This window comes from Microtus oregoni, unplaced genomic scaffold (genome assembly GCF_018167655.1).
Source record: "Microtus oregoni isolate MIOR12 unplaced genomic scaffold, Mior012 000014F_ref0000157, whole genome shotgun sequence".
NCBI lineage: Eukaryota > Metazoa > Chordata > Mammalia > Rodentia > Cricetidae > Microtus > Microtus oregoni.
This window is the reverse complement of record NW_024543073.1, coordinates 11841345-11861544: the sequence shown is the minus strand read 5'-3', so window position 1 is coordinate 11861544 and position 20200 is coordinate 11841345. Positions and strand designations below refer to the sequence as shown.

Genomic DNA, 20200 nt, shown 5'->3' with positions numbered 1-20200 from the left:
CTTCTCAGAAGAGAGACAGAAAGAGACAGCAGGCTAGGGAGGAGCAGGAGATCCACTTGCCTTGGTGGAAGAAGGGTTTTGGGAAAGGGCGGGGTTTGTCTCTTAAAGGGACAGGGTGACAGACCAGGTCAGCAGATTATAACATCCTCAAAATGTAATACATTTTTGCCTAGCTAAAATAATATTACACAACAGATCTCTGAGAGTTTGAGGCCAGAGTGACCTACAGAGCAAGTTCCAGGACAGCCATGGCTACACAAAGAAATCCTGTCTCAAAAAACCAAAACCAAAAGAGAGAGAGATACTATTTTCCACCTAAGGGCTAGCAAATATCAGAAAATATTAGAAATTTACCATGCCGGGTGCAGTGGTGCATGCCTGTAATCCCAGCACATAAGAAGCAGAGGCCGTAACAGCGACTGGTTTAGACCACCATGCACAACAACAAAAGCTTGCTAAGTTATTACTCTCTTGAGAGTGTGAGGATGCAGGCATTCTTATGTAGTAAGGCGAAATCTTGAAATGCCCCATAGGTTTTTAACCCCAGAGATAACAGTTCAGGGGTGCAAAAATACCGAACAAGACAGGCAGTTTGGTAGGGTAGAGAAGCTCTGGACCATTAATATAGATCACTTGAAAACAAGCAAACACACACTAAAAAGAGATTTCGAGAAAAAAGCAAGGCACAGGAAAGTTTGTGCCCTGTGAAGCCCTGGTGGAGAGCACAGGCTACAGATTCTACAGCAGAGCTGTTCTGCCAGAACACACAGGGGACACGGTCATTCCCAGAGAAGAGAACTCCAGGACAGACTGTACTAGGGGATAAGGCTTTGCACTGTGTCCTCTCTTGCATCTTCTTCTTCATTTTGAGGTGGTATAGATAGGTTAACAATCTGACTAAACCTAAAAGCACATATACTCTGTGACTTAGCAAATCTACTCCCAAAGAATTGAGTGGAACTGTGCCCCAAAAAGCATTGACAGAAAAATCTGTAGATTTTTCTCATAAGAGAAACCAAAAAATAAGCAAAAGGCCACCATCTGGTCTTCTCCAAGGGCCAAACCAACGAAGCTACTCAAGCATGGAACTGTGAGCAAAACAACCTTACAAGGTACACATCCTCCAGCATTCTGTCATAGCAACAGAACATGAACGGATACAATTATTAACTTGAAAAGGGGAGAGAAATTCTTATGAAAGTTCTCCAAATGTCCCTCTCATACAGAATCAAAGTCATTCATGCAGCCTTCCTTTTGTTTTGTTTTTCTTTCTGTGCTAGGAATTGAATTTAGAGCCTCACATGTATTGGGCAAGATCTATATTCCAGGTGCTCATTTCTCTTCCTTTATACTGATAAAAACTCAACAAAACCTTCCTACTAAGCCACAGAGAGAACACTGAAAATTTCCTTCGGCAGAAAGACAAAGCAACTGTTGATTATTAGAGTAAAATTCTGGTTAAATCAATTTTAAGAAACAAAATGAAACCATGTTCTATCATGATCCTGAGTTCTCAAACACTGTTACAGAACGCTTCAACCTGCCATGGGCAGGAAAGGGACTTTTGCAAATTTATTAAACAAATTTTAGAAATATAGGTGAAGGAGGAGGTGTTGATTGACATTTCACTGGGCTTCCATGGTAACTGGGAGGGCGAGCTCCATTGGTGGGCAAGTGGCTGAGAGAAATGAAGGCGCTATGGACTGGCCATGCTGAGTAAACGAGGCTTCTGGGAGCGCACTGAGGATCTCTGCAGGTGAAAGGACGATGGAGCAGTAGTCAAAGGAAGAAAAGTAGGGGTAGGGGTAGATGTAGGGGGGTGGGGAGAAGGATAGCTCATGGAGGGTGGGGGTCACCTTGTACAGAATACTTGGAAGTGACTCTACACAGGTACATGAAACTACAGGCTGATTCTGAATATATCAGAAAGTCTCAGAAATGGGAGCTTGCCCTCTGAGGAGACGGCCTCAGAGGCTTTCCTGAGGCAGGCAGTCATGGCCCTGAGAGGGTCAGCCTTCACACCTCTCTCTCCAACCTCTTCACACGAAGGCATTTGCATTTCTAGTCTGTCAGCTTTTCTCTTCTTGACAAATTCTTTTCCTGATTAAAAAAAAAAAAAACAACAGAAGCTTCTTGTAGAAAATTGGAAAATGCAGAGAGGTTGTAAGAAAAGCAACAACGACAACAACAACAAACCAAAACGAAACAAACAAACAAACAAAAATCCACAGTGGCCCAGATAAGGTGCTGAAGTCTTGGTTTATGGTGGGCTCCTGGCCAGGCTGTGGCAGCACACATCATGTGGTGCAGTTCGGCTGAGAACCCGGACGTTGTCTGTTATTTGACTTTGTCATGTATCTGTGCCCTCTCGCGAAGCTCTTTGGGGTTAGACATGCTGTCTGTGTTGTTTGTTCGTCGCTGTATCCTTGGGGCTCTGCACATAAAAGGAGACAAGGGTGCTCCAAGAAGGGATGTCGAGATGGAAGAGAGGGTGCTTCACGTAATTTCCTGAAGATCAGCAGCTAAGTTAGTCTCCCTTCATCCAGGCACATGCCCTGGTACCTCAGTGAGTCTGGAAATCAGGTCAGTCCCATTGCATCACGTTTGATTTCCTCGCTCAGCGTGTCAGCGAGGGTACTCTAGAAGGACAGAACATGTGTTTAGCCTCGTGTGGCAGTGCACGCCTCTAACCTAGCCCTTAGGAGATAGAGGCAGGAGGAGCAGAAAGAAGTTCAAAGTCATCCTCAACTAGGTAGCAGTTTGGGGTCTGTTTGGCAACAAGAAGATTTGTCTCAAAAACAAAACAAAACAAGATGAAGAAGGGATTTATTAAATTGGCTTCCATGGGCAGAGGCTGCTTAGTCTCTCTGTGACCGTTTGCCTGTTGGAAAGACGTGGAACCCAGTTCCTACTCAGTTCAAGGAGCTGGAAGCCTCAGAACAAGGGAGGCCAGAGGTGTAGCCCTAAACTGAGGCTGAAGACCCAGAAATCGGCCAAGGGAGTCACTGATGAAATCCGCATTGAAGGGTTGAAGAGACCTGAGCTGGTGTTCACGACAGCAGAAGCAAAGGCAACATCTGGGAAAACCCAGCTACTGTGCGCTTATGTGAGCCCCTTAGGCTTTCTGTTCTGTCCCAGTCCTCAGTCTACTGAGCTGTGAAGCCCACATTCAGGGTGGGATCACCCCATTTGCTAAACCATATGCCAATCATCTCAGGAAACACTCTACAGACACACATTGAAGTTTTTCAAGTTTTCTACACAGTTCTCTATCCAGTCAGGTTGTCTACTGAGATTAACCACCATGCACACATACCTATGACAGAGTTTGACTTACAAATCAGTCAAAGCTGAGTAAGAGATCAATAGCAAGTTAATAAAATAGAAGAATTCTGACAACACAGTGTAGTAAAGTTATGGACAGTGGCCCCTCTCTGGGCATCCTTTTTTTTTTTTTTTATTGAGCTATACATTTTTTGTTCGCATCCCTCCCGCCTCCCCTCTCCCCTTCTGTACTGTTCTGTGTTCTCTTTCGTTTTCTGGAGGTGGTGCCTCACGATGGATTGCCCAGCTGACAGAACGCAGAGAGCGAACGGCACAGGGATCGTGACACATCGTGAGGCTGTGAAGCAAGGGCTGTTCAGACTCAGCACTGAGGGACCTGGGACTGGGTCTGATGGTAGAGAGCCACCCAGTGACTCACAGGGACAGGTGGCTGAGTGCGCAGCGTGAGTGTGCCAGACCGAAGGCTGACTGGTACCCCAGGTCGATGGAGCTGGAGGGCACAAGATTCCATTATGCTGCTCGGATCACATTACACTTGACAAGTTGTGACTTACTTCTGAAAATTCTCATATAATATTTTTAGACTGAAGTTACCACTAGTTGTTGAAACTGCAAAGCATGTGTGTGTGTGCGCGCGCGCATGTGTGTGTAAGTGTGTGTATAAAACCTAGGACCTTGCCCATGCCAAGCAAGATCTTTACCACCCACCAGCATGAATATTTCTTTCTTTCTTATCAATCTAGTCATTTAAACAAATGCCTAATGAAATTAGGGATGTGTCAAATATAGGCAGAAACTTCATAGTTTGTCTGTTGCATTTATTGCATGGTTTTTCATGCATGCCTATGCATACTCACAGGAGCAATTGTTTCCATTATTAAAATTTTTCTATGTATAAGTGTTTTTGCTGTATGGATGTCTGTGTACCACATGTACCCAGCAGAGGCCAGAAGAGGGTGTTGGATCTCCTGGGACTGGAGCTACATATGGTTGTGAGCTACTGTGTAGGTTCTGGGAATCAAACCTAGGTCCACAAGAAGAGCAGTAAGTGCTCTTAACCACTGAGTCATCTCTGCAGCCTCCCCGCCCCCTTTAAAAAATATTTATTTTATTGATTATTTATATGCACATGCCTGTGTGAGTGCGCATAAGTGCAGGTGTCCTGAGAGGCCAGAAGATGATGTTGGCTCCTCTGAAGCTATAGTTACAGAGGTTGTAAGCTGCCTGGTGTGGGTGCTGGAAACCAAACCCAGGTCCTCTGCAAGAGCAGAAAGTGCTCTCTACTGATGATTCCTCAATTCCTTCCATTTCTTATGCTCCTTTAGCGCCATTATAACATACGAACTGGAACTTCAGGGATTCTTTTGAACATTCATGTGTAGATCCTTTTGTCTTTCGCCTTTGGATAATGAAAACGATCCGAAAGATTTCATGCTGTTCAGAAGTCTGGAGGAAGAAAGCTAAGAGTATGGAATGTGCTTGTAATAACATTTTCAAAGAGGGCAGATGGAATTACTCAAACTTGAGATACAGCCAGAATTCTGAAGTGAGCGTCTCCCTCTTGGAACGAAAACATGCTTGGAATCGTTTCTAACCAGAGTTATCCAGGGCCCTTCCAAACATCAGAGCTGTGGGCTAGAGCGATGGCTCAGTGGGGGAAAGGGGCTTGCTGCCAAGTCTTATGGAAAGAGAACCAACTTTAACCTCCACACATGTGCATGCACTCAGACATACACAAGAACCAAAATGTAATAATAATAATTAACATAAAACAATGGGCCAGGAAGATGACTGTGCAGGTAAAGGCACTTACCACCAATCCTGACGACCTGAGTTTGATCCTCAGGACTTATAGATAAAGGATGAAAGAGAACTGAGCTTTATTGAACTCTGACCTCTATGGATGCAATGACATACATGTCCTCCCCCCACACAAATTAATGTGACTTAAGAAAAAAATAAAAACCTAACCAAACAAAAAATTATCTGAACCACTGAGGCTTTCGGTACCACAGACATTTGGGGTAAACAAAACAAAGCAATCCCATAATTAAGAAAGTAGAATTTTCTTGACTCTTACACTTGAGAAGTCTAGAGACAGAACTAACCCAGGCATACGTAGTTGGTCTAAGGGATAAAAAAAAAAATTGTTCTCTCTCTCTGCATCCATGTGATTGGATCACAGGACAGACTAATTGGTGCTTGCTGGGTCCTTAATACTACAGAAAGGAGAGGATACTTGAATTGTCAAGGCTGAGTTAATGTAAAATGTCACCAGTCATACCCAAAAAAGTGAGGTGAAATTTCCACAAGGAGGTGTCTATCCACATGTAGAGTGGCCAAGGGTTAGTGGTGAGGTTCAACTTTACTTGAGTCTTGGGCTCCTGGAAAACAGCATCAAGTTGTGTCCCTCCATCTCTTTGATGGACTTTCAGAGACCTCCTAATATATGCATGACCCAGACAAGAGGCCCTCTGATTTCCCTTTCTTTGTTTCAAAAATAATACACCAGATGTTTGTGTTTTGTTCCCATTGGCCTATAAAGTTCAATGATTGATTAAACTTGTCAGGGTCCTTTTCCTCCTCCAGGTACCAACCAACAGGCCACTATGCTTCTTAAACGCCGGAAGTAGGAAAATGCTTTCCCTATTAGTCCCAGAGGTAGAATTTGGAGGAAAACTCTCCCGACTAGCTTCCTGAGAACCCCACTCATCTGGATCTTCTTCACTGGCTTCTTCTCACTGCCCTATTCTTTTCTATAAAAGGCAAGCCCCTTTCTGTCTGGCCTTGAGTTTATGATCTGTTAGTCTCCTGGTCTGCAGTTTTCCTCAGCAGGTATTCCATGACTCTGGCATCTCCAACATCTTGAGGTATCCAATGCAATTGAGGCTTCACCTTCATAGCTTTACACAATGGCCTCTCTGGGCCTCCATGCGACGACACCCCTGATACTGAAGTGTCTGGCTTCAGTGGCTCTCCTTAACCATGAAGAGAGATTTCTTTCTTGCATCCTTGGTTTTAAAGCCACGTGGTTAAAGCTGCCAAGTTCTGCTATTTGATGGGGATGGAACTTGGGCCCCTCTTTCAATTACATCTGTATCAGTTTTCTGTTGTTGATGGTTTCCTTCACTGATTAAGTTTTCCCCTAATTCTTTTTCACAAATTGAAAGTTTAGCTGCATGGGAACTTAGCCTGATGTCATCACTTCCTTTATTCTATTTAGCATCAGTGTGTTTTCTTTAAACTTTTTATCTCCTTGAGCACTGGAACTTCTGTCTTCTACATTACATTTACTGATCTCCTTTTCTCCTCCAGCTACACATTTTTAAATTTTTCCTTGCTTGGCTTGTTCCTTTTCATTATAGATCTGTGTAAGACTAATCTCTAATAGCCATGTGACAGAGTCAATACTTATCTGTCTTGAAACCTCCTCTCTGCTAATGCCATTAAACCAAAACTCTTCAATTTAACCTCACGCAGATTTTCAGGACAAGGGCAAAACCCAGCCACATTCTTTGCCAAAATATCACTAGAAAGGTGCTTAGGCCACTTATACTATTCTTCCCTTCTAAAACTTCTTGAACTGTCTCAACCCCCATTCCATATTGCCCTCAGTACCACTGTCTTCCATGCTCCTACTAGGATGACCCAGTAAACTCTGCTTAAAGCATCTGACCGCTTTTGTAGTCCAACATCTCAAAGTTTTCCATAGTCCTCCAACAAACAGCATGGTCAGGCCTGTCCAACAATATCCCACTCCTGGTACCAACTTCTGTCTTAGTTATTGTTTTCCTGCTGTGAAGAAGAGACACCACGACCAAGGCAACTCTTATGAGAGAAAACATTTAACTGGGGTTTTGCATACAGCTTTAGAAGCCTAGTCTATCACCAGTATGATGGGGATCATGGTATTGGAGCAGTAGCTGAGAACTACATCTTAATCCATAGACAGCAGGGGGGAGAGAGACATTGTCTGCGGATAATTATTGAGTATTAATACTGTATGCATCTCCCTATGTACAGTATTAAAATAAACATCTTCAAAGTTCAACTCACTTTGTAGGGCAGAGCTCTACAAAGCTGTAAGCTTATCCCAAGGTAAGATCTAAAAGACAGCCCACTCCAAAAGAAGGGCAGAGTCCCACAGCAGTGTCTGCCCCTCCTCATGCTAGTCAAGAGTGTCCTTTCACCCAGGAGAAAGATAAGCAAGGAGATCTGACTCCACCCCTAAGATAGCCATTCTGAGAACATATTGAGCCGAGACAATGAGCATTTGTCCCTAACCACACTGTTAACTGGAAAAGGATAGAAAGGGGAAGAAAGAGAGGGGACAGGAAAGGAAGAAAGAGTGGAAAGAAAGGAAAGGGGGAAAACGGAGATGAGGAGGAAAGGGGGGGAGGGGAGAGAAACCTTGGAACATGGAGTAGGAAGAGCCCCTGTTGATTCTTTTATTACAGGATTTGGAGTGGCCTTTTTTCTGCCAAGGTAAAAGAAACATTACATTCTTTTGCCTGCATTGGAAGGACCACGTTTATAATAATTTGATGCACCCAATTTATCAAATGGCTAAAAAGAGAGGAAATAAAGAGGATTATTAACATACAGTTCATAGTTCATATTTTATAATTATCCCATTTTCTGACTTTTGGTATGTATGACTCATTAATATCACTGGTAAAGGTCAACCACTTCAAAATGCTTTTAATTGATACTAATGCCACAACAGGAGAAAAATTTCCATAGCAAAACATAGATCTATTTAACAGGTTCTATTGAAAAATAAAAAAACCCTATACCCTCTCCTATACAAAGACATTCAGGTCAGGCAGAAACGGGTTAGCTATATTTGACTAGAAACACATATTTTTCAAATGTGTAATTCAGTTCACCATAGTACTTGGGACCTCCTGTCCTTCCAATATTTCTATGGAACAGGGTGGATTTCATTTTGCTAAGTTGTCAATGGAGGAAAAGGAAGCATATTTAGCTAAATTATGTGTTTTGGACGACATGGCCCAAGAGTGACATAGCTGGATGGAAACTTCCTTCTGCTTTGTGTTTTCCAAAAAGAATGGGTTTCATCATGTAATTTTCGTCCCCTTCATCCGATTTTGGGTGAAATGCCATATTAAAATATTGGCGTTACTCACAGCCAGATTCTAAGGGACCCCTCACAATGAGTGTGAAGTCTTGCTCATTCGCTGCTGCAGCTGTCACGGCTTCTGAGTTTACGAGAGCCCGCCATGCTGCCTCAACTGGCCCTGAAGCCTGGGCCCAACTGTTCCTTTGGCTCAGTCTCCTGAGCATCTGGGAAGTCATGCACCTCACACAGCCAGCTAGCTATTGCTCAACTTATGAAAAAAATTAAATAGAGAATGGCATTGAGAAAAATGCTGCTCTGCTTCCGTGAAACAGTCAATGCTGAGGAGGCTGCTGTGCGACGTGGGGGCTGGAGCAGAATAAGACGCTGTGTCTCTGTGCAGAAGAAGCCAGACGCCATTGCACACAAGAAGTGTACACACTCAGCCATCGAGATCAGCCCAGAGTGCCCTTCGCTTGGATAATGTCTCCATCCTCAGAGACACTCGGTCTTTAAGGAATTAATCCACTTAGGATATTATTGCCGTGAACTTGTACTAAGAGCTGAAGAAGCCCTTGTCTATCACGTTTGCTGTGAGGGGAAAATGGTGCACTCCAGATAAAACACGACAGTGACCAAAATACCCTCCCATCTGTCAACTTTAGATTCCCCTCGCTGAGCTCCACATCATGCACTTTGGCAGGAGCCAGAGGACAAAAGCAGACAAGCACTTATTTTTACCACGGTTGAAAGCGTGCCTGTTTGGCGAGGGAGTGGGGCGATGGGCATTCTCAGACATGGCACGAGGAGAAATTGGTTTAGCCTTTCTGCAAGGTGTTTTAGCAGTAGGCAGGCTATCAGACTTTTAAATATGTATATCCTTTAGCTTGTGAGTTCAACTTCGGGAAGTTGTCTCCATGAATGAACCAAACATCAAAGATGGATATAAAGAACCACCCAGCTGTCTGTCACTAGGAGGCTGATGACTCCTAGTATACAATATAATATACGATATGCATTATTACACTGTACATTGAGATAGATCTGTCCAGTGGAATTCTGCAGCCTTTAAAAGCAATTGTGATATTCATACTCTTTGTTAAGAAAAGATTACAGGGGCTGGAGAGATGGCTCAGAGGTTAAGAGAACTGACTGCTGTTCCGGAGGTCCTGAGTTCAATTCCCAGCAACCACATAATGGCTCACACCCATCTATAATGAGATCTGGTGCCCTATATACATAATAAATAAATTAAAAAAAAAAGATTATAGAAGAACATGTACAGTCTGGGCTAGATGGGGACATGGTTCAGTGAAGGAATGCTTGCCTAGCACCCAAGGCCCTCGGTTTCAGATCAGCACTGGAGGGTGATGAAAGCGGTGTATATGGTGTGGGCTGTAAACTTTTGTTTACATGCATAGAAGGAAGCCTGTAAAGATATGTAAAGTGCTGTGGGGTCTGTGGTCATATCTGATAAGGAGTCAACACCTAGACTATAAGTCTTACAGTTCAACAACAGGAACAGTCAACCCAATTAAAAGCGGCCAATGCATGGGCTGGAGAGATGGCTCAGCACTTAAAAATATTGGTTGCTCTTTCAGAGGACTCGGGTTCAATTCCCAGCACCTACACGGCAATTTATAACTGTCTGTACCGCCTGGCAAAACACCAATGTGCATAAAATAAAAACAAATAAGTTGTTTTTTAAGAATGGGCAATGGAATTTAAAAGAAAGTTCTTTAATGAAAATACATATGTGGTTAATAAGCACATTAAAACCTGCTCGACACTCCTGGCTATTAGGGAAATAACCACTAAACCCATGGTGGGGGAGAACGAGAGGCTGAGGGCACACCTCAGCTGGCAACATGCTTGACTCACCTTGTACAAACAAAACCTGGGATTTGATAACCGGCGCTGCAAAAAATAAAATTAAATAAGTAAAAAGAAAATTACAAATGTGGAGATATTGGAACCATTGGGCGTTGCTGAGGGGAATGCAGGAAAGGTATCATTGTAGAAAATGAGGTGTGGCTCCTAAAAAAACATTTGACCTGAGAAGGGTAACTCTGTCTCGGAGGAAGTGTGTCACTGGAGGTGGGTTTCGTGGTTTCCGAAAGCCCATGCTAAGCGCAGAATCTCTCTCTTCCTGTTGCCTTCAGATCTGAAAGGAGAGCTCACAGCTACCATGTCTGCCTGTCTGTTGTGATGCTCCCAGCATGATGGTGATGGATTCACAGTCTTCACAGCAACAGAAAAGCAGTGGAGACACTAGTCCATGAGCTCCTATCTGTGACTCCTTTCTCACTGTAAGAATGCTGAGATTACAAACTACCACAACCCACTTTTCTATGTGGGTTATGGGTTGAACTCAGGTCATCAAACTTGTGAAGCAAATGTCTTTACCCACTGGGCCATATCCCTGGCCCCATCCCTAGCATGAAGGAGGAGGAGAAGGTTTGGGTCTGTAGTGGAGGACTTGGCCAGCATGTCCGAGACTCTTGAGTTCAAAGCCCAGCACTTGAGGTGGGAGTTCTTGGCTCAGACAACAGAGGGAAGTTGGGCCAAAGTCAGAGGGGTGGTCATGGTGGCCACAGTCCTGGGGGGTAGCAAAAAGGACGACAAGAAAATGAAATATGAGACTCTTATCCCAAATAGAGTGGGGAAAAAAGAAGAAAAAAAGGGACCAGATGCTGCCCACAAACTGCTACTAGTAATGCCCCCCAATTCAATGCTCCTTGAAGTTATGGCAGCTAGAGAGAATAACAGACTATCTTCTCTTGGAGGAAGAAATCATAGAAACCAGGAACAGATAAAACCATTAGAAGAAAAGCAAGAGGAAGAAAGATCAGAAAGGATGAGCTCAGGGGGACCCCAAGTCTGTTGGAACCTTGGAAGAGATCTTTGATGAGAACCACACCATTGTGTCCACATCTATGGGCTCAGATACTCTCGTTGGTGCACAAGGATCTGCTTAGACTGAGGCTGTTCAGTCCTGCTCAGCCGTAAGATGCGAGCCATGATAGGGGTCTAATGGATGGCACAGATCTCCTGTCACAGTGATGAAGCCCCCACCCACTGGAAGACCTACACAGATATTGGGGGGACTGGACAACTGAATCCATGAAATTAAGGGCTCTGTGGAGCTTTCTCTTACCCTTTCTGAGCATTATGAAGAGGGGGATAAAGTCATTCTCTATGGTCTGCCAGAACCAGATAAAATGTTATTGGCCAAAGCAGTAGAGAAACCAAACTCCAGCCACTTTCTTGAGAATAGTTGCTCCATGACTTATTCAGAAGTACCTAGGCTATAGGCCCAAACTCATATGGGAACTGTTTCAAGTTGGTAAAGAACATTCACCCTCCATTGTGTTTATTGATGAAATTGACACCATTGGGAACCAAAGATAAGATTGAAACTCTGGAGATGAGAGAGAAATTCAGCGAATAGTGCTGGAATTGTCGAACCAGTTGGGTGGATTTGATTTGAGGGAAATGTAAGTTATCATGGCCACAAACGAAATAGAAACTTTGGGTTCAGCACTTATTGGACCAGGCCTCATTGACAGGAAGACTGAGCTCCCACTGCCTGCTGAAAAGACCAAGAATCGCATCTTCCAGGTTCCCACAAGCAGGATGACACTGGCTGACGATGTAACCCTGGATGACTTGATCACGGCAAAGGATGAGCTCTCTGGGGTTGACATCAAGGCAGTCTGCACAGAAGCCAGCTTGATGACCTCATGGGAACGCAGAATGAAAGGAACAAATGAAGACTTGAGAAAATCTAAAGAGGATGCTCATAATAAAGGCATCCCTGAGGGGCTCTATCTCGAGTGACCCGTCATTGCCTTTGGACAGGCTAACAAGTTTCCCCTACCTGGGAGGATGGGAAGCTGCCCCAAGGAATATATTTCCCTATTGGTTCTTGCTAGTAGAGAGCCTGTGCCTTGGAAGACGCTGTGCAGAGCATCGGGTGGTCTTCATCTGTTGGTCTTTGTGCTGTGCTGCTCTCTTCTTCCAATGAAGGTTTGTCCCGTTTGTTTTCTAATAGATAGATAGGTAGACAAACAGACAGACAGACAGACAGATCAGCAGTTCTCAGCCTTTCAAAGGGGCCACATATCCTGTACATCAGATACTTACATTACAATTCCTAACAGAAGCAAAATTACAGATATGAAACAGCAACAAAAATAATTTTATGTTTCACATAAATGCAGTCACAGCATTGGGAAGGTTGAGAACCACTGATCTAAAAGGTTATTACTCATCCTTACAAAGGAAGGACATTTTGGCACATGCCATGACATAGATGGGACTTGAGGCCATTATGCTAAGGGAAATAAGAGAAAGGACAATCACTGTGTGGTCCACTGAGAGGTGGTTACTGGGGCATCATTACCCATCGCTGGGTAGATGACAGTCATTCAGCAAATGAACGCATTTACTGTCACTGAACCGTGAACTAGAAAGTAGACAAAATGACAAAGTTCACATTGTGTGCTATCATTTAATTTTTTATAACTTTTTGAATTTTATTTTATGTGTATAAATGTATTTTATTCTATGTGTATAGATGTTTTTATACATGTGTGGATGCACACCATTTATGTGTCTGATACCCAAGGAAGTTGGAAGAGAGCTTTGAATCTCCCGTAACCAATGTTGTGGATCATTGTGAAAAATCATTTGGGTGCTTGGGAATCAGACTCAGGTCTTCTGAAAGAGCAGCCAGTGCTCTTAACTGCCGGAGCATCTCTCCAGCCCCTATACATTATCTTATCTCAATTTATGTTTCTGAGACAGGGTCTCACTATGTAGTCCTGGCTGGCTTTGAACTTAACTATGTAGATCAAGTGGGCCCAGGACTCACAGAGTGTCCACCTGCCTCTGTTTCTTGAGAGCTGGGATTAAAGGTGTGGACCACCACATCCCACTCTTGTCTCAATTAAAAACTAGTTTTCTACATAAAGATCTATTTCTATCATGACTATGGGAAGTCTAACTTTTTTTCCAGAAAAAAACAAAGGACTTTAAAGAGCATATTTATCTAAAGTTATAATCTGTTGCTTGTGGTTTAACCTACATTGAAAAGTATTTAGTGACATTAATCCAAATTCATAGGAATTATTTCCTATTCTAATTCCTCTCAATCCAATTAGGTTTATTTATATGTGACCCTTATTTCTCCAGATGGTACCAGATCCCTGATAGACTTGGCGAGATGGTGGGATGACAGGCAGGTGTTTGCTCCAGACACATTAACTCTTTCAGTATCATGAAACAGTCTCTCTCCTAGATGCTATGAAATTTAGAAACTATTTAGAAATGGTCTGATTCTTGTTAAGACCCAGTGACCCTTAAATAACTGCCACCAGGACTCTCGTCTGAGGCACTCTTTCGTGCAAGTTCAACAACCTTGACTAATGGTCTTAAAAGAATGTACACCCTTCTCCTGGGATCTTTCCCCTCCCCTGGGAAAGGCAGCAGCTTTCAATTCTCCTGACAAGAAAGCTCGATTCTCAGTCCCCAGGTCTTCTCTATGCTTCAGTGACCACAGTTGGACCCAGGTGGTGCTTGGGAGGGACTACGTAGATGTGAAGTGGTACTGGCACCAGAGGGGGCCAGGCCATGTGATCAGGCCTGGTACCGAGGGGCAAGACATGCTTTGGCCTCTGCTGGATCCGATCCAGGTGGTGTAGCAGCCACATGAACCTCCATGTTAGAATCTTGGCCAGAACTCAAAGTGTGGAGATACACGATCTTCATTCTTTACGGTTTCCTTCCCACCATCAAGATAAAAACAGGACCAAGGGAGCCTTCCACCCCTTCTCCACTACCCAGTCTCATCCTGCTCAGTTGAAATCAGTTAGTGTGGCACGGCCTTGCATGCCTGCAACCCCAATGCCAGTGATCCGGGGCAGGAGACTGAGAAGCTGAAAGCAGACTGCTCACCAAACAAATGACTGTGTGATCCTCTGCTAAACACATTCCCATCCTCACCGATGGATCAGAATTTAGAGACCTTCGTATGCACCGCAATAAACAGGACAGACAGAAAGAGTAATAACTACCTAGATAATGCTAAATGAGCAAGGAGTTGCAGGGTTATTTTTGATTTCTGAAGACATTCAGAACTATAAGTTGTGTGCACATGTGCACACACACACATGCACACAAACGGGACGTTCTCAAGCTCATCTTTAGAGATCCACATCTTGACTTTAGTAAGACCTTGCTCTCCTTGGCTGAGGCCTGAGAGCTGGAATGGAGATTTCTACCTATGCTTTAAGAGTTCATGCCATAATAAGGGAGCATAATGCCCTGCTGGAGGATGCACAGAGCTGGGGAGCAGGGAAAGGTTAACGATTTGTTCAAGGTTGGACAGCAAAATGAATCAGCTGCAAGATAGAATTTCTACGGCTGGTTGACTCCAAAGCCCAGATAATAGGTCAAGCTGAGCTACTCTTGATATGTCCAAAGAATACATGCTATTTACTTATTATTACTGGTGTGTGTGTGTGTGTGTGTGTGTGTGTGTGAGAGAGAGAGAGAGAGAGAGAGAGAGAGAGAGAGAGAGAGAGAATACAATCTGTTGCAGGAACTCATTTGTGCAAATCTAGGATCTAGGAGGTAAGTCTAAACCTGTATAACCTATTTGCTGGTTCATCAGGAAGGACAGGCAGAAGCCGACACTGAAGTCCATAGGCAGAATTTCTTCTTAATTACAGAAGCCTCAATTCTGCCCCAAAGACCTTCCAACTGACAGGGTGTGTTTCCCTATGGCCATAGGACAATCCCCCACCCCCACCCCGCCCTTTGGTTTTTCAAGACAGGGGTTCTCTGTGTAACAGCTCTAGCTGTCCTGGAACTAGCTCTTGTAGACCAGGCTGGCCTCGAACTCACAGAGATCCGCCTGCCTCTGACACCCAAGTGCTGGGATTAAAGATCTCCTTTCTTAACATCTGTCAAATGCAGAAGTTCACTATATTTCAAAATGCCTTTGCCGCAAAACCTGGGTCAGTGTTTGAGTGACTGCCTGGGGACTAGATAACATGCCCGGGTTGACAAATGAAATCAAGCATGCTGTCAGGTAGGTATCACTGAGTGCCAGCCTCATAGCTGAGCCCTGAGAACTAGTGACCCTTGGAGAAAACAGACTATTGATTGACATCATCCCTGTGCTAGGGCGCAAGATGCATGCCGATCATCGGCACCGTCTCACATTCCCAAGCTCTTGGAAACATGAAAGGCGTGGCCAGCAATGCACTCCCTGTCCTAGAGATGTGGGAATCTGAAAGTAGGGTTAAAGATGAAGGAAGGCGGTACACCCCATACAAAGATCTGGGAGCCAGATATGTCTGAGTTTGAACTATAGTTTTGTTACCTCGTGAATACTGGGACCTTCAGTACAACTACTAATTAAAAAACAAATGAACAAACAAACAAAACATATTCTTTCATAGGCAGGTGGGGTGTGCATGCCTGTAATCCCAGCACTTGGGAGGAAAAGGCAGGCAGAGGTCTGTGAATTTGAGACTTGGTCTACAGAGTTCCAGACAGCCAGGACTGTTACACAGAGAAACTCCATCTCGAAAAGACAACAACAACAAAATCCTTCTATTTAGCTGTAATTTGCAGTCCATGTAATATGCTCATTCAAACATGTCAGTGGTTTTCAGTAATTTATGTATCCACATAATCATCCAAGTAATAAAGACATAGAATGTGTTCCTTGTATCTGTGTTGTGTGACTTCTCCTGGGGACTCTATTTCTCTTCACCCCAGAAAGGACAGTGTCAGCCTCCCCCAAAATTCGCCCAAGTTTAGCATGGTGAGCTGTTGCATTCATGAGGGTTACTTACAGGAGTGTGGGGAAATCACCTGATAGCAGCTACACACGGTCTGATAAGGCTTCCAAGCAACGGTCTATTCCTTATGTATCCTCTGGAGCAGATGGCCTTGTGAGCTTTCTCCTCAGGCCACGTGAGAGTGTGTTGACAGATCTGATCTCATGGTGGTCTTGAGTAGGTGACCACAGCTGTCCTGATTCAAGATTGCAACAATTGTGTCCAATCCGTAGGAAACCATCACACATGGCTCCTTCCCACTCAACTCCTCTTCACCAGCTCAAGGCCACTAACTACCCGCCTCTTTCTGTCACTGCACATAAATTCATTCATTTTAACATAGGTGGATTAATATTTACTGGGCAACGTCATTACAGAAACAGAAAATTAAAATGAGGTACACGGTACCTCACCTGATAGACGCCACATGAAAACAGAGGGAAATTGTTTGAGTATGTCTCTTGTTGTTTTGAGGGAGATAGCGGGGATCACCTCCCTGATACGAAGTGGGCACACAAGCAATGTAGCTGTTAGGGAGGAAAACATAGCCAAAGCAATGGCCTTGAGGTGGGTGCTGCTGGAATGTCTGAGAACCTGAGGACTCCAGTGTGGTTGGAGAGAAGGGACAGTGGTGTCACCAGAAGAAGGTAAGATGGGAAGAAAGTCCAGACACGGCAGATTCGATGACCGACGGAAACTTCCACTTCTAATTTAAATGTAATAAGGAGTTACTATGGAGTTTGGATCGGAGAATGCCATCACTTGGATGGGTTTTTGTTTGTTTTGTGAAACAGGGTTTTACTGTGTATCCCTAGATGATGTGGAATTCAGAGAGAGCCACCTGCCTCTGCCTCCTGGGTGCTGGGGTCAGAAGTGTGTGCCACCAAGCCCGGCCAGTCATTCAATATGTTCCCTCTTTTTGATCAGAGAGATCAAAAAGATCTCTCTGGCTTGGTGTAGGGAAGTAAGAGTCAAGTGCAGAGATTGTAAAGTGCCTGGTATACAGCAAGTGTTTACTAAGTGCCGGGTATACAGCAAGTGTTTACCAAGTGCACGGTATGCAGCAAGTGTTTACCAAGTGCCCGGTATGCAGCAAGTGTTTACTAAGTGCCTGGTATACAGCAAGTGTTTACCAAGTGCCCGGTATGCAGCAAGTGTTTACCAAGTGCCCGGTATGCAGCAAGTGTTTACTAGGTTTCAGTTAATTGGAGACTGGCATTGATTTGTAGTATATAAATGAGGTTGTGACCTCTTTTTACTAGTGTACACCTCAAATGTGCATTCATACTTTCTTTTAATGTGAATTTCTGAAGTATAAATATTTTAGTATTGTGAAATATAACTTGTCTTGAAAAAAACCACTAAGATGGGTAAGGAGGTAGAGAGAGGTTAAAAAGCTTTTACTGATCCCAGTACTCAGGAGGCAGAGGCAGGCAGACTTCTGAGTTCGAGGCCAGCCTGATCTACAGAGTGAGTTCCAGGACATCCAGAGTTAAACAGAGGAACCCTGTCTAGAAAAACAAACAAAGAAACAAATAAAAACCAAAAAGAGCTTTGACTGCTCTTGCAGAGGACTCCCATTTTGGTTCCGAGGCAATTCACAACTGTCTGTATCTCCAGTTCAAAGAGATCCAACACCTTTGGCTTCCTTGGACACCCACACTCAGTCAGTTAAACACACACACATTAAAAAGATAAGATGGGCCTGGGGATTCAGTGGGTAAAGGTCCTTGATGCCAAGCCTGAAGGCCTGAGTTTGACCCCTGAAACCAACGTAGATAAGCAGAGAACTTGACTCCTGCAGTGTGCCCTCTGACTCCTGCAGTGTGCCCTCTGACTATGCAGTGTGCCCTCTGACTCCTGCAGTGTGCCCTCTGACTATGAAGTGTTCCCTCTGACTCCTGCAGTGTGCACTCTGACTCCTGCAGTGTTCCCTCTGACTATGCAGTGTGCCCTCTGACTCCTGCAGTATGCCCTCTGACTCCTGCAGTGTGCACTCTGACTCCTGCAGTGTTCCCTCTGACTATGCAGTGTGCCCTCTGACTCCTGCAGTGTGCCCTCTGACTATGCAGTGTGCCCTCTGACTATGCAGTGTGCCCTCTGACTATGCAGTGTGCCCTCTGACTACTGCAGTGTGCCCTCTGACTACGGCAGTGTGCCCTCTGACCTGCAGTGTGCCCTCTGACTATGCAGTGTGCCTACTGACTCCTGCAGTGTTCCCTCTGACTATGCAGTGTTCCCTTTGACTATGCAGTGTGCCCTCTGACTACCGCAGTGTGCGTTGTTGTTGCATCTGTGTGAAGATGTCAGATCCCCTGGAACCGGAGTTAAAAACAGTTGTGAGCTGTCAAGTGGGTGCTGGGAATTGAACCTGGGTCCTCTGGAAGAACAGTCAGTGTTCTTAATTACTGAGCCACTTCTCCAGCTCTGCTTGTAACATAATAGACAGAGGAAAGTCTAGTTGCTTATCAAAAATATCCAGGAAATTTTAAATGCTTTTTATTTAGCTTTTCATGTTTCTGTATTATTTGTGTTTTACAATTTTTTTTTATATATTTTTATGGGTATGGGTACTTTGCATGCCCTGAGCCCATGGAAGCCAGAAGAAGGAACTGAATCCCCTGGGACAAAGTTATAGATACAGACAGTTGTGAGCTGCCATGTGAGTCTTGATAATCAAACCCAGGTTCTCTTTAAAAGCAGCCAGTTCTTTAAAGGCAGAGTCATCCTCCAGCCCACGTGAATGCTTTTCAAAAATTATCTGTCTATCTATCTATCTATCTATCTATCTATCTATCTATCTATCTATCTATGTATTGATGTATATCTATCATCTATCTATCTATCTATCTATCTATCTATCTATCTATCTACTATCTATCTACTATCTATCTATGTATTGGTGTATATCTATCATCTATCTATCATCTATCTATCTATCTATCTATCTATCTATCTATCTATCTATCTATGTATTGGTGTATATCTATCATCTATCTATCATCTATCTATCTATCTATCTATCTATCTATCTACTATCTATCTATGTATTGGTGTATATCTATCTTCTATCTATCATCTATCTATCTATCTATCTATCTATCTATCATCTATCTATCTATCTATCTATGTATTGATGTATATCTATCATCTATCTAGTTATTGTGTGTGTTGCGTGTGCATTAATGCAATGTGTGCATACCACAGCACTTGTGTGGAAGTCAAGCGGGGGGCAGCTCTGTGACATCAGTGCCCACTCTTTACCTTTACATGGGTTCTGGGGATTGAACTCACATAATGAGACTTGTGTGGGACCCACTGAGCTAGACCTTGTTTGAAAACTAAGAAGGAGACATTTCCCCTAAAGCAAAATTATTTTAAAAATAAAAAAAGAACATGTGAGAACACAAGAATACAGTTCTTACCAGAACTGACGAATGTGTTTTGTACATGTCTGGAGTGTAGAGCCAAGGGAGGGGTGGCTGTGACTTCGCTGTGCGCTGCGGCAGTTCCTGCTCTAAGTACTTCGCATAGACTTTCTCCTCTAATCTTTAGGAAAGCCCTCTTTACAAATGGGAATGCTGACGCGAGAGGTTTTGGCGTACACGCAGTTTTGAAGTAAGAAGACTGTATTTTATGGGCGAACACATTTTAGCCTATTTAATATAAATGGTTAGTCAAAAAAAAAAGCCTTCCCTTCCTGTAGCTGAATAGAACGTATGGCTCCGGTTTCCTGTCTGCTGCTAAAGATACGCAGCACTTTCCATGTTTTAAAATGATCGGTAGAGTGCATAAAGTTTCTGCAAGTATTTAAAATAAACGAGTTAAGGTGACTATACTTTTTATGAGTTTTTTTAAAACTTTTATTGATTCTTTGTGGACTTCACACTATGCATTCCAATCCCACTGAGCTCCCTGTCCTCTGGCATGCACCCCTGCCCTTGCAACCTCCCCCCAAAACAAAACCAAATTTAAAAGAAAA

At 43.7% G+C, this 20200-nt stretch overlaps 1 pseudogene; it reads left to right on the top strand.

The window, feature by feature from the left end:
* The first annotated feature begins 8660 nt into the window (after positions 1–8660).
* Positions 8661–12205, top strand: LOC121455607 (annotated as a pseudogene).
* Positions 12206–20200: the final 7995 nt, after the last annotated feature.